The following is a 13,076-nucleotide window of genomic DNA, read 5'->3' as shown; positions in this document are numbered from 1 at the left end:
AAATACAAGAGGATTTATTGAAATATTAAGGATAACAGTAAATCATCAGTTCCTTGGTTTTCAAAGAATATATCTCTTTCCTTTAAAAATCGGCGTAGAAGATTGATTTGCATAATTTTTAACCCTTTATCCATGAGAAAAAGTTCGAAAATGAAAGCTTTATGGCATAAAAATTGAGGAAGGATTGTCCAAAGTTTTTACCCTGGGATAAATTTATCCCTTGCATAAATTTTGCGCCTTTCAATTACTCCTTCATAAGTTTTTTTCCAATGTTGATAAACTGCTCTTTTTAATATCTTCTTCCAAAGTGACCCGATGTTACTTTTTATCTTTCTCTCGACTTTTGTCCGGGACTCAACAAGTTTTGTTTTGGGAAGAGAAAGAAGTTACAAGAGGAGTGGTAGGTCAATGATAAGTTCTTTTACACTTCTTTTACGTTCTTTATTACACACTTTTTTAAGGTCAAGGTGCATTGAAGTCTAAGTTCGGCCGAAAATTTGCGATCCATATGGGTGACTTTACTGTCGGAAAATATCCCTTAAAGTCGCAATATTATTCCGAACGTTAAAAAATATGGAACAATATTTTATAGTTAACCAGGGTCAAGACCGTTGAAGATTCACTAAACGAATTTTTGCAAAAATATCTGTTGGTTAACTACAACAATTCCAAATATTGTAATTAATATATCACGGTAAATGGCATACATAAAAAAGTATTTAATATTCATGATATTTGATAATAAAGCTAATAAAAAGTTAATAATAGCTAGCCATTTTCTAATGAGGATAAAATTGACAATTACAATTTCTCTAAACTGGGATTTCTAAAACAAAATAGTTTGTATTAAATGAATACACTAATGGTAGGTAACGAATCGCAATCAATGCCTTCCGTTTTATTTGATTAAGGAAACTATCCTATTGTTTTATTCCGTAATGACCAAAACTCAAGGACTTGAACGTTTAACATTGCACACAAAAACTGTCCTCGGAAAGCTTTATTAGAATTTAGTATTAAAGACATGACTCAGAATGTTTTTTAAATTCACTTTTGTACACCACTGTCGTTGGCTCTGAAACGTAACCCATCAGCAATACACTCAGAGCATTTGAATTGAACAATCTTCCAAAGTCTCCTATGGGGAGAGAAAAAAATTCATCAGATGATTCATATGAAATATGTTTCTCTATGGAAGCGAAGCTTGGACGTCGACAGCAGCACAGAGAAGTCAAGAGTGGAAGAATTCGAAATGTGTGCCACCGAACAATGATGAAGATAAAATGTATTGACAGAGTAAGTAATGAGGAACTAATGTTTGAAAGTTCGGCAGGATGTCGACCACAATAAGACTCAGGTCTAATCTAAAGACTAAGGCATGGAGCAAAATAGAGCAGGCTAGGAAAAATGTTACTTTAGGAAAACTATATGCTTCAAGAGGTGAAAGAGTTTTTTTTACCTACGCATAGTAAACGTCTAATCAGTAGCATTACTATGGGGGGATGAGGGGACGTATACCCTGAGGTCTGAGTAGCAGCGTGAAGAAAACCTCGAGAACCCGCTGAATTGAAAGTTGGAAGGGCTACGTCGCACACAAAGGGGAGTAAGTTCGGTGACAGACATAAAGCCAAGCGCATGGAGTCCCACGCTAGAAAGCGCAAAGGACGACACACGATCAAAGAGTCCAAGCCACGAAACTCGCCATTTTATTCTCTCGTATAGCAACTCGTTTCAATGAGGACTATACCGGAAGTCTCAAACAGCAGCGAAGATGCTCATGCGCCTAATTGTCAACCACGCTTATCAAGGTGTGCTCACGGATGCCTATTTAACTAAGAATAACGACAGGTAACACGACGAGAAAGCATTGAAGAAAGCGTCACACAATTCCCAATGGATTGGGGAAAGTGAAGACCAATAGCATCCGCACTAATAGAGAGAAAAATGTTGCAGATTAAGATTAGTAAAGAAAACAAGACTTAAATAATTGTCTCCTTCTGGAACTCAGAGATGTAAGTGGATTATCTATCCCAAGGAATTTATGAAAAAACAACAAGACTAAAACAGAAGCATTGCAATGCACAAAAATCCGAATTACACCTGACAATATTGACAAGAGGGAAATAAAGTTAGGACATTACTGGATATAATTCAAGAATAGGATTTATTTACAAACCCTGAACGTGGATGAAGCGATAATAATAGACCAAAGATAGGAGGAGAGAAATTTAATTTGATAAAGAGAAGGCCAAGAAGTCGGTCTCTGCAAATAAAACGACCGGGCACCGGCGGAATGCGGTGGATATTCAAACGAGGATGGGAGAGGGAACCAATAAGTGAGTGGCCAAACGGAAAAAAAGAGAAAATTACTCAAAGAGAGATACAGGCAAAAATGTGATCCAGAAAAAAATCTTTCGGCTCAAATGGCAAGAGAGGAAAGTGGCGATTAAGAAGCATTTGGGAGCTGTGGGGATCGAGGGGAAAGGCGAATAAGAGGCTATAGCGGAGGAGAGTGAGAGATGAACCCCTATTACATACCCTTCAGTATCTTCACCCTCTCCCTCCCTCCCCCAAAACACAGCAGAGAGAGGAGAGTAGTATTACTGTGGGGAGGGAGGAGGAGAAGGAGGGTGGGGAAAGCAGAGAGGGAGAAATCCTGCGAGAAATCTACTGCGGGGTGTGGTTCAGTTACAGGGCAAGTGAAGCGAGTTCTAAGTAAAAATGTTATTTATCTATTCCATTAATTACCCGTGCACAGTGCTACTTCAAAAAATATACTCGGTAAAGTAGGTTTACATCGATAACAATGCACATGATTACCTATAATCACCACCCGTATCCATCTTCATATGGTCATTCTTTTCCCTAGTTCCGCATAAGGTGTGTTACGCTCCACCCACAAACTATAGAAAGAGGGTTATAATTGTATCTCATTATCCCACGACTGTGAAATAAAGCAAATATTGGCCCAAGCAATGAGTAAAAATTGATTTGCTTGATGCCGGTGTATTAAAGAGGACATTATAGCTCGACAAAGTATTTTAATAAGCCGCATAATCAATTTCAAAACATATTATCAGAAAAAGTAGCTGCCATTCAGGAAAAAGACCGGAGAATGATAGCAAATCAGAAATATTTTTTGCTTCGACGGGTAAAAGTAGATAATGGTAATACCTTCATTTAATAAAAGATTACTACCAAATCCTGATCCGCAAAAGTCCAAGCTGGTCAATTTACAAGCCCGGGAGAATGGGATTTCAGGCCCTAGCTCTTCTGCAAACATCGCTGAAGACACAAACCACGGCTCTCGGCGATCAATACTGGCAGTTGTTGACACTGAAAGATATGAAATGAGGCCTCAATAACTTCCCTCCACGAATGGGTAACACTCCTCATTCAATCGAGGTCACCCATTTATGCCAGATTAACTGATGTGATATGCAAAAGAAATCGGCAATGTGTGAATATCCCAGACAGTAATAACCACCTCACGGTCACTCGGTGCGCAAACCTACCACCCACCCCCGGAGGAAATACTCATTTCTCACGGAGTAGGAAGACAATGGGGATCTGTTGACCAAAGTTTTACCCCTTAAATCGATAGATATTGGCGCATCACAAGGTTGCACACACAAACGTCAAACACAAAACAAAGCCACTGCCAAATGACCCTCTCTCCCAGCTGAGCTTTACGCGCCGTCACCTGATCCTCCTTATCACATACCCCACTTTCGATTCTCGCCGCTCCCACCGAGACAATGGTTCGCAGGGCGGAGTGAAGGCAGCCGGCGGGAGATTGGCAGGGGAGGGTCATATTACTGTTCTCTCGGTTAGGGATTACGTCCGTCTGGGATGATCGATCATTGCTCACGTGGACCCCGTTGCCCAAGTATGGGGATAAAAAAAGATCTACCGAGAGAACTGCTGGCTTTGGAGTGAAAACCGTGAAATTCGTCCATTCTTGGCACTTCAAGGACTTTTAAGGCGACACAAAAGGGACAGGAGGTCCCGGCTGTCAGACCGATTTGCTCCCGGAAGTGCTAGATTGTACGCAAAAAATTCTTTCGGCAAGCGGTAAAAATACCGAAAAGGATAAATACCGTATCAAAGCGTAGAAGACAGCGCCGAGGGCATTATATTTCTTCCTCTTACCCAACCAAAGCGGCGTAATAATCCGTGGACTGAGCTATTCAAATCAAGCAAATATTATTTTCTTTCGTAAAAGTACTTATCAGGTGCTTAAGCGCGCACTGCAAATACGATTGCACAGTTTTGACTAAAAATTAAATTAGCCTACATTTCCGAGAGCAGAGAGCTCAATACTTAAAATGACTTAATCTTCATTCTTTCCCACATTGCCATCAATATCCTTCTCTTATAAATCAGAGAATTATTTTACATTTCACAATTCTCTCCCACAGAGACCACATTCGGCCAACTATATACGGCTGTTCTACTTTCTTTGAGACTTCTACAATGAAGCGACTCGCACAGCAATTACTTCCTAACTTCACTAATATTCGACCAAAAAATACAGAACACTTTTTTTCATGACCTCTTGGAAATACCAAAACGACGTTCTTGCAAGCGCGTGATGTACACCGTAACTTTGTAATACAATATTGAAGAAAACCTCATAAAAAATCAATATCATTCAAATCGAACAGGAAAGACGCAATAAAATAATTTTTAATATAATATTTTTAATCACGCAATTGTAGCGGAATGTCTTCTGAGAATAGAGGTCAGTAAATACTGAATATATTTAAGGGCGAAAAAAATGTGAGACGGGATGTGCGGTCGTATTCAAGAAACTGCAGAAGACGGGGAGAGGAAATAGGAAGACACAAGGTCAATGGCGGTCAAGTGGAGAGGGGCGGGATGACGATAAAGTGAAAACATGAAGGGAGAAAAGCGCGCGGCGCTCGCATCAAACGCGAGAGGAGGGAAGAGATCGGAATTGAATCAAGTGATGCCGTCGCCGCCGCGGTTATACAAAACCGTAAAATTGCGGACATTACGGATTAGTCCGGATGCACCCTAAATGTAAAACACTCGCTGAGGCGGCAGAGTCGTTTAGAAGGGTTCTACTTTATCTCTCCTCCCTCTCTTCCCACCTAAATACGCATATGATTCCCAAAAAAAAGAGAAAAAGCGGAAAGAAATGTGGGCGGTGAAGACTCCGCCGAGGCGGGTGCGGACAGCGTGATTGCCGGCAATCCCTTCGACGCTCCCGGGAGAAAAGTGTTGATCCGGGGAAGGGAATGAGAGAGAGAGAAGGGTTGGAAGAAGATCATCATCTCCCATAATCACTGTGGGCGGGGCTGCAACACAGGAACGCACTTATTCAGCGATATCGGAAAAAGGAAACACTGCATCGATTGAGTTCTCGAGATGGCTGCTTCCCTCCACGCGCCCCCACACCCTCCAGAGATTTCCTCCTTTTTATGCACATATCGTGGAGTACCAAGATAAAAATTTGAAACAATCAACAAAACGAAACATTTTTGCTTAATTTAATGCGTCAGTTCGTCATTTTACTCCGAAAAGTCGAAAAATGTTTCAAAGAGGGAGTAATAAAACAAAATCCAAATAAAAAACTTAAAAGTATAATGACGGGATTATGCTAGGGTCACTAGCCGATTTATTCAATAGCGCTGTAAATACAACCCACGATAAATGAACCCAATGCGAAAACATTTCATCGGATGAAAACAAATCCACATATAACGTAACTGTAAACTGCTAATGGAACATAGTCTTGAAGCGTAAATCACGAGGGGGAAACGTTTTACGCAGAGACGAGAGAAAAACAACCCAAGAATAACTAGAGATCTCATTTTAAAGGACGACAGGACAAATAAAGAGGACCCAAAAATCAGCACGGCGCACAGCTCTCCACGTAAGTAGACGTAACGAGAGCAAATTTTTCGGGAGGAGGGGGAGAATCGATTTAAAGCAATTTACAACCATTTACAAGAGCAGGAGGTAGTCGACTTGATGGGAGAAGGAACTCTGGTTCAATGACGGGAGAGAGAGAAAAAGAGAGGGCATCTGCCTTGGGGTGCTAAGCGACGAATTGCCGTAGTATTCCTCGATAAGGGAAAATGGGAAGGAAATAGGAGGAAGATGGAGGGAGGAAAGAGGGGAGGATTGTGAAGGGGGGCGCCAATGGAAGGTTTTCGACGGATGAGAAAATACGGCGGATGGAGGCGAAGGAGAAGGGTACTTAGACTTGTAAGTCGGAGGAGGGAACCGGGCCGGAGGACGAGAAACGAATTCGGCTCTCCGAGGTCTAAACGCTATAAAAATAACATTTTCCCAACTACACTCATACTCAGATCAGCCATGGATAAACAGAAAAGAGTGAAATTTAATGACAAAAGCGATAATATCCCATTGAAATTGCAACATAAGCGCAGCCCGCTCTATCACAAGGGTGTCAATAGTGTATGAGGGTATTAATTAAGCATTTATTTCAAGCTCATCTCACTATCAACTTTAATACTAGCATGGGGATAGGTGAGAAGTGATGAGGTAGGAATGGAATATGCCACTGGGACGAGATAAGTTAAGAAAGAATAAGGTATGAAGTACTAAAGGACTGCAAAATCGTAAGTTCGCACTCAGGGAAGAATAGGAATATCGCATTTTTTTCATGAAAAGTAACCTTATCCAGCAGTCTTTTGAATAAATTATTTATTGGTTGAAACTACATACTGAAGGCACGAATATTACGGGCGACCCTTTGCCAATCACTGTGCTAAGGTTCACTCCCACCGGAAAAAGCATTTGGAGAACTTTATCTGAAAGGGTACCGTCGTGATTTCACAACGAAGACTTGACGGTCATGTCTCCGAAGTGAGATAAATGCACAAAAGTCAAGGAATGGCGAAGGGAGAGGTTAGAACAGACAGATGAAGACGGTGGAGCACATAAGCGCGGGTGAAGAAGAAGAATGAAGAAGCAGGGGGTGGGGGATGCGATCGAACGGGACGGGGAGATGGCCTTCATTCGGAACGAGTACGAGGGACGGGATGGCATAATTTTGGAGAATATGGTCGTCGCTGGGTGAAGGGAAGGAAAAAAAATGGAGACGGAGCAGATCGAAAGGCAAAGGAAGGAGGATATGTATGAGGAATGAGGGGGGTGGAGGAGGATTCTTTTTTATTTCATTAGTCCGCGGGAGGAAAAAGGGGTAAAAGTGGCCGAGCGGCGCGAAATGATGCAAGGGGGAGGAGGAGGCATATAAAGGAGGGAGGGAAAAATATGGAGTGGAGGCCGAGAGGGGGGAGAGTGTGTATGGAAATGATTGGAGCGACGATAAAAATTATGGTAGGGGGAGGTGGAAGAATGGTGGGCAATCAGGGGCGGCGTTGCCCCCTGCGAAGGGCACGGAAGGATGATGCAGTGAAAAGGGCCGAAAGCGCATATCAGTGAATCGACTGCCACCTCACTCCATGGGCCACAACGCTCCATCGCTAGCGGCGCTCAAAGCTACGACCGTCATTAACTTCAATGCTGTGCGGAGAGAGACTGCAAAGATGAGAGGAGGGGCTGCTGAGGGTAGTTAGAGAGCGCCCGCTCCCATTCCTGCGGCCCCACATTCTGAATCCGGCGTGAGCCGAAATGTTTCTGACGGAAGTCGATCCCCTACTTGCTACGAGGTGAACGCTTAATAAGAGTCCCCACTCGCGCGACCGATCAGATGAGCAAGTTAAAGCGAGGACTCTTAGCCCACACCCTTATGGAGACTTGAATTAGGTTTTTATTTTATCTGGGACCGGATTAGACCACAAATCGGTCCACTCCTCCCCCGGGCCAGGGCTTATCCAGAGTTCAATCGTTTATTTAAATTTCAGGCTGCTAACTAATTGGTGGAGCAAGGTCATCTAGTATCATAGATGGTGAAACAGCCAAGTCAAGTCAGGAGGTCAGCAAGGCGTAGTTTCCGCCTTCCCTCACATCATGTGATAGGTGATGACGTCGCACGGGCTCCTCCAAACATACATTCCCCAAACCGCACTCTCTCTAGAGATATACACAAATGCTACTGTAGCAAATAAATAAGTTTTTAATTTGCTTTGAATGCTCATCTTTGCTGGACTGTCGTGCACCAAAATTCAGGAAATATAGAACATAGAACCAGCCAAGAGTCGAAAATAGAAGATTTTCGCAAGATGAACAGTAATCAAGAAAAATTGGGTGAGGAGACTAGATAAAATCGCACGAGAGGTACACAATTGAAAATAATGTCCGGCCGTAAAACACATGGGGGTATAAAAGTGTTTTAAACGCCAAATTTTCTCCTTTCCTCAGAGGAAAACGATGGAGGGGTGTTAAAGGTACCTTGTTCTTTCCCTCTTCCCAAGTCACGAACAGGATTTTTGAATGCGAGAGGAGGGGCTCGAAATGATTAAGGAGACGACCCAAGGCAACACAAAACAACACCCAGCAGACTTTAATCAAAGTCTACAGCGGCAAATTCAAAAAGATCATTAACCCACAACTGGAGATAAAAGGTCAACCAGATACGAGGAATAGCACTTCTATGCATATCGAGTCATTCCTTAATCCTTCAAAACATGTACTTCATTACTCATTCTGATTCCCACCCATGTGTGGTTCTACATGCTCCTCCGGGTCAAAATTTCATATATTCTGGAGCTTGCTATCACTATTCGTCGCGAAGTCACGATTTTCGCACGATAACGATAACCTCGAACCTCACGTGGGGAACACATATAAAGAATATTTGCGGCATAGCCCTGAAGAAATTAGGATTCGTCAAGCGTATTGTGGGAAGATTTTCTGATGAGAAAGTAAAAGAAAGGTGCTATTTCGCTCTCGTCCGACCGCACCTTGAATATGCAGCGAGTGTATGGGATTCAGTGCAGAAAGACTTAATCCGCGAACTGAATAAGATACAAAGGAAGGCTGCGCGTTTCGTCAAAAACCGCTACGGGCGTACAGACAGTGTTACCCAGATGTTAAGCGAATTAGGCTGGGAGCCGTTGGAGACTCGGAGGCTGCGCGCTAGGCTTAGATTGCTTGAACAATTGAGAAAGGATATCTTTAAGAGCGACACAGAGAACATAATCTTAGAGCCACACTATATTTCCAGGTCCGACAGAAGCGATAAATTAAGAGAGATTTTTTGCCGAACGGATAGATATGGGAATTCGTTTTTCCCCCGAACAATAAAGGACTTTAATAAACGCTTGTCCCAACCTCGTTAGAGCACTTCTTTTTTTTAATAGCTGTAAACGGCTGGTGTCCTAACACCCCCTGCCACACGCCTTTTAGGCGGCTTGCGGGGCATTATGTAGATGTAGATGAATAAAACGCTAAAGAACACATTAAAAACTTGGAAAGTCCTTCTATTATTTCAAATGTATTTGCAAAGACGATAAATTATTCTCTCATGAAATTCACCATGCTTTGAAAACCACTGCGCAGATGACAATAGCAATGAATATCCTTCATTTAAATGCCCACACTCATAGAGATTTGTGATACTTAGAGCCTTTAACTGCGCTCCTCATCAGGCTGGTTTTCACCAAAAATCATCTTACTCTAAAACGATCTTCGCTGCAGCTACTCTGTTTCATAAACTTCTATTCCAACGTCACTTTTTTCTCCTACCACCGCATTACCCTTATGACCAAAATCTCAACAATTTCATTAGTAAAAAAGTAATAAAAGAAAGAGGAAATTCCACTTTCACATCTACTATCGACTTTTCCGGCCACAATCGGATTACCTAAATCCCTTGACGGCTGCACTCACCAGAGACACCATTAAAGTCTAACGATCCTCAACTTGAGGCCAATATGCTTTCATTAAGTCGCACCACACTTCCAACACCCACCTCATTTCCCTGATATCTCCATGAGCGTGAAGGGCGTGTAAGGTTTCACTCATGGAGCCCGAGAAGAGGTTCACCCTTCTCCGTTTCACTCAGCTGCCTCTCTGTTTTGATCTCTAGTGTGGCTCGATCGACCACTGGATTCCGGGAAATCCGTCAACGAATGACACGGCAGATTCTTGACGCTCAAGTGTCCTCCTCGTCGTCCATTCACCGAGCGCACCCCCCCCCCTCCCCTCCGCTACCCACTCAAACTCCCGACAAGATGGCCTCCCGCGCATTCATCCTCGAAGAGCGAACATTTCTCAGCACCCCGTCGTCCTTCGTCTCCCTCACCCCCCTCCCAAACTCTGTTTTCGCGCTAACGGCTCGCGCACCCGCCTGCAGGGAAAGGGAAAGAGTGGCCCCATCCTCCGAATAAAAGCAAAAGAATCATTCTTGCCGTCATCTTGAGCCCTTTACCCAGCGTCCCCCCTTCGCTCCTCGCCTGCCAGCCGTATCCCCCTCCGACCACCACTCAGCACTAGAGGCAGCACCATCCACGAACCCAGCTCCCTTCAACGAGCCCAAAAAAACACATTCCTCCCGGAGTCGGAGGATCAGATTAAGTTATGAAATTTGCGATTAACGATTCCTTTCCGAGTGAAAAGTATACACACAAAATTAAAAAAGATTTGATTATGATGGAACGAAGCGAATACCGCCCAAAAAGGAGGCATCATCCCTTTGATATAAGCGTAATTCCAACATCCCTTGCTGTGTGAGTAAACTCTTCTCGGGATTCCCACCGGGTTAACTTTTCCATAATGGCCAACGTTTCAAGCTCCGACTCGGGACTCATCCTCAGGGATAAATTATGTTGAATCCCGAGAAGAGTTTACCCACATCTTTCGCTAGGAAAGCATCAAATCGCATTTCATCCCTTACAGTGGTCTATTTGCTAATTGCACTACGTTGGATTAGATTTGCGACATAAACATTGGGAGGGTAATCTAGGGACCCAATTTGCGTTGCTGCAAGGATGCGCTCGGCGACCAATCCGAGATTTTTTTAATGGCTGTATTTTAATATCGACGTAAAGGACTACCCGCTGATGATATATTAGGGAGACACTCCGGTTCCTTCGGCTATATCTGAGCTTAGTGCCGTGTAAATTAGAAATCTATTGATGAACGCTCAAATTTGAATTTAAATATTCCTTTTATTATACATGCGGACAAGAGATTTGCGAAAGAATTTACCAAAACTTTGTTGACAGCAGCGAAAGACGAGGAATGACACTGATATAAGAAATACAGACTGGAAAGCAGATAATTGAGTAATTCTTTCGTGATTGTTTCTCACCGGACGATGCTAAAACATCAAATAGTAGTAAGACTAACGAAGAAAGACGCAATTGGTGTGCATTTTGGCGCTCCTGGGGAATTTGAGAGGGGAGGGGGCAGCGGACGCCGGCGGCCTTCACCCAAAATCCATTTCGTCAAAGCTGTTGGACAATACCGGAATAGAAGTGCATATCCTAAGTTCCCACACCTTCATAGCCGCTCGAGAGGCGTCTTCATTGACCGTAGGCTTCTTTCCTGCGTTCGCAGATCTAAATATATTTCATCAATTCTCTAAAAGCCGTTTTACACGGGACACGTACTTGCACAATCTGACATGCGTACGGAGGCGCAGTCGAAATTGCGTCGTGTAAAGCGGTGAATTGCTAGAACACATGCGATAATTCGTGGATGTGAGATGGCATAATAGCCCCTGTTCTAATTTCGGGGCATAACTTTTAAGGCCGTTTCACACGGTCCACGGAATTGCGCAGGTTAGAGCTGCATTAATTTATAAAATGGCGTGGAATTGCGCGAATGCATGAACGAAATTAGAACAGGGGCTATTTTGCCGTCTCGCATCCACGCATTCTCGCATGTGTTCTAGCAATTCACCGCTTTACACGACGCAATTTTGATTGCGCCCTCACACGTACGTCAGATTGCGCACTTCCGTGTACCGTGTAAAACGGCCTTTTAAGGCCATCTCATCCACTCGCGGCGGTGGCAGTTTTTTATCTCCTAGAAAATAGTGCGGATACATTTTCACTTCGCCTGATACATTCGCCTCGCTCCGGGGGATATGCAATGGGAAATTTTCATTGAAGATAACTGCCTCCTTTCCTCTCCCTCGATATAAAATCTTTCCCTTCTCTCCTTCCACCCAAGCGCGTCGCGTCGACCTCCACCGTAAGTCCCACTAAGTCTTCCAACCAAATGCCCCTCTTATTCTGTCCTAGCCCCGAGCACGAGAAAACGATAATTCATTCTGTAAGGCTACGTGGGTTTAATTTCGCCAAATGCCTCCAAGGTTTCAATTTCATTTCAGTTCATCTGAATTAGGTGGAAAATTAGATGTTGCCGTACTAATTTAACTAATGACTTTTGTTACCATCGATTTGGAAGATCAGAGCTCTTTATTAACACGAACCAATCATGACAGTGACAATACAACGGCGCGTGGGTGCATGTAATTTAATGACGGACAAATCTTCCACTATATTCAGACATAACTTTATTTAAAAGTAGGAGACACCTGAGAGCAATATAATTTTTATATCGAGGAGAGTTTCTTGAAAATTTCAATGACAGAAATGGGCGGAATGGCTGGAAATCAATTTCATATTTTTGTACTATTGTACTGTTAACACCTGCAAAATGGTAAAAACTTAACTTGCGTAGCCAAATCCATTTAGGTCCCACACACTTAACATCAATCCACACCACGAATGACAAATTAAATCTGGAGATATAGACCAAATAATCCTTCAGAAGTGAAGTAGAGCAATTCCGAAGTACTGTGACCGAACTTTTACCAAACTTTTACCCCCCCTGTCATCTTACTTTCGCCAGTACATTTATTTGCTAAGCTTTTTCTTCCTCATTCCAGGCAAACCTTCCAAAGCTTTCCCTCTAAACATGGCTGGGTGGCAGCGTTTCCTCCACGCGTCCCCTCGAGACAATCCCTCTTCCGTCGCGGCGGAATCACAAACAAACACGCAGGACAGAACACTAGGAATGAGTGTCTCTATGGATTCCGAAAGTTACCCTCAAAAGGATTCAGCAAACTTTATCCACCAATTAGCCAACTACCTCAAGCACTTCAACAAATATTGCACTTATCTTGAGACCCATCTCCCTAACTTACCCTGCCGAGGCAGTTTTGA

The 13,076-nt window shown here is 43.2% G+C and overlaps 1 protein-coding gene across 1 annotated transcript in view; it reads right to left on the bottom strand.

Annotated features, from left to right (window-relative positions):
• Positions 1-13,076, bottom strand: part of LOC124154588 (A disintegrin and metalloproteinase with thrombospondin motifs 20-like) — a 273,213-nt gene that overhangs the window by 154,662 nt on the left and 105,475 nt on the right. The gene's annotated exons all lie outside the window — the stretch shown is intronic.

The sequence above is a fragment of the Ischnura elegans genome, chromosome 1, assembly GCF_921293095.1.
Source record: "Ischnura elegans chromosome 1, ioIscEleg1.1, whole genome shotgun sequence".
NCBI lineage: Eukaryota > Metazoa > Arthropoda > Insecta > Odonata > Coenagrionidae > Ischnura > Ischnura elegans.
The sequence above is the reverse complement of the archived record's forward strand: the minus strand, read 5'-3'. Positions and strand labels throughout refer to the sequence as shown.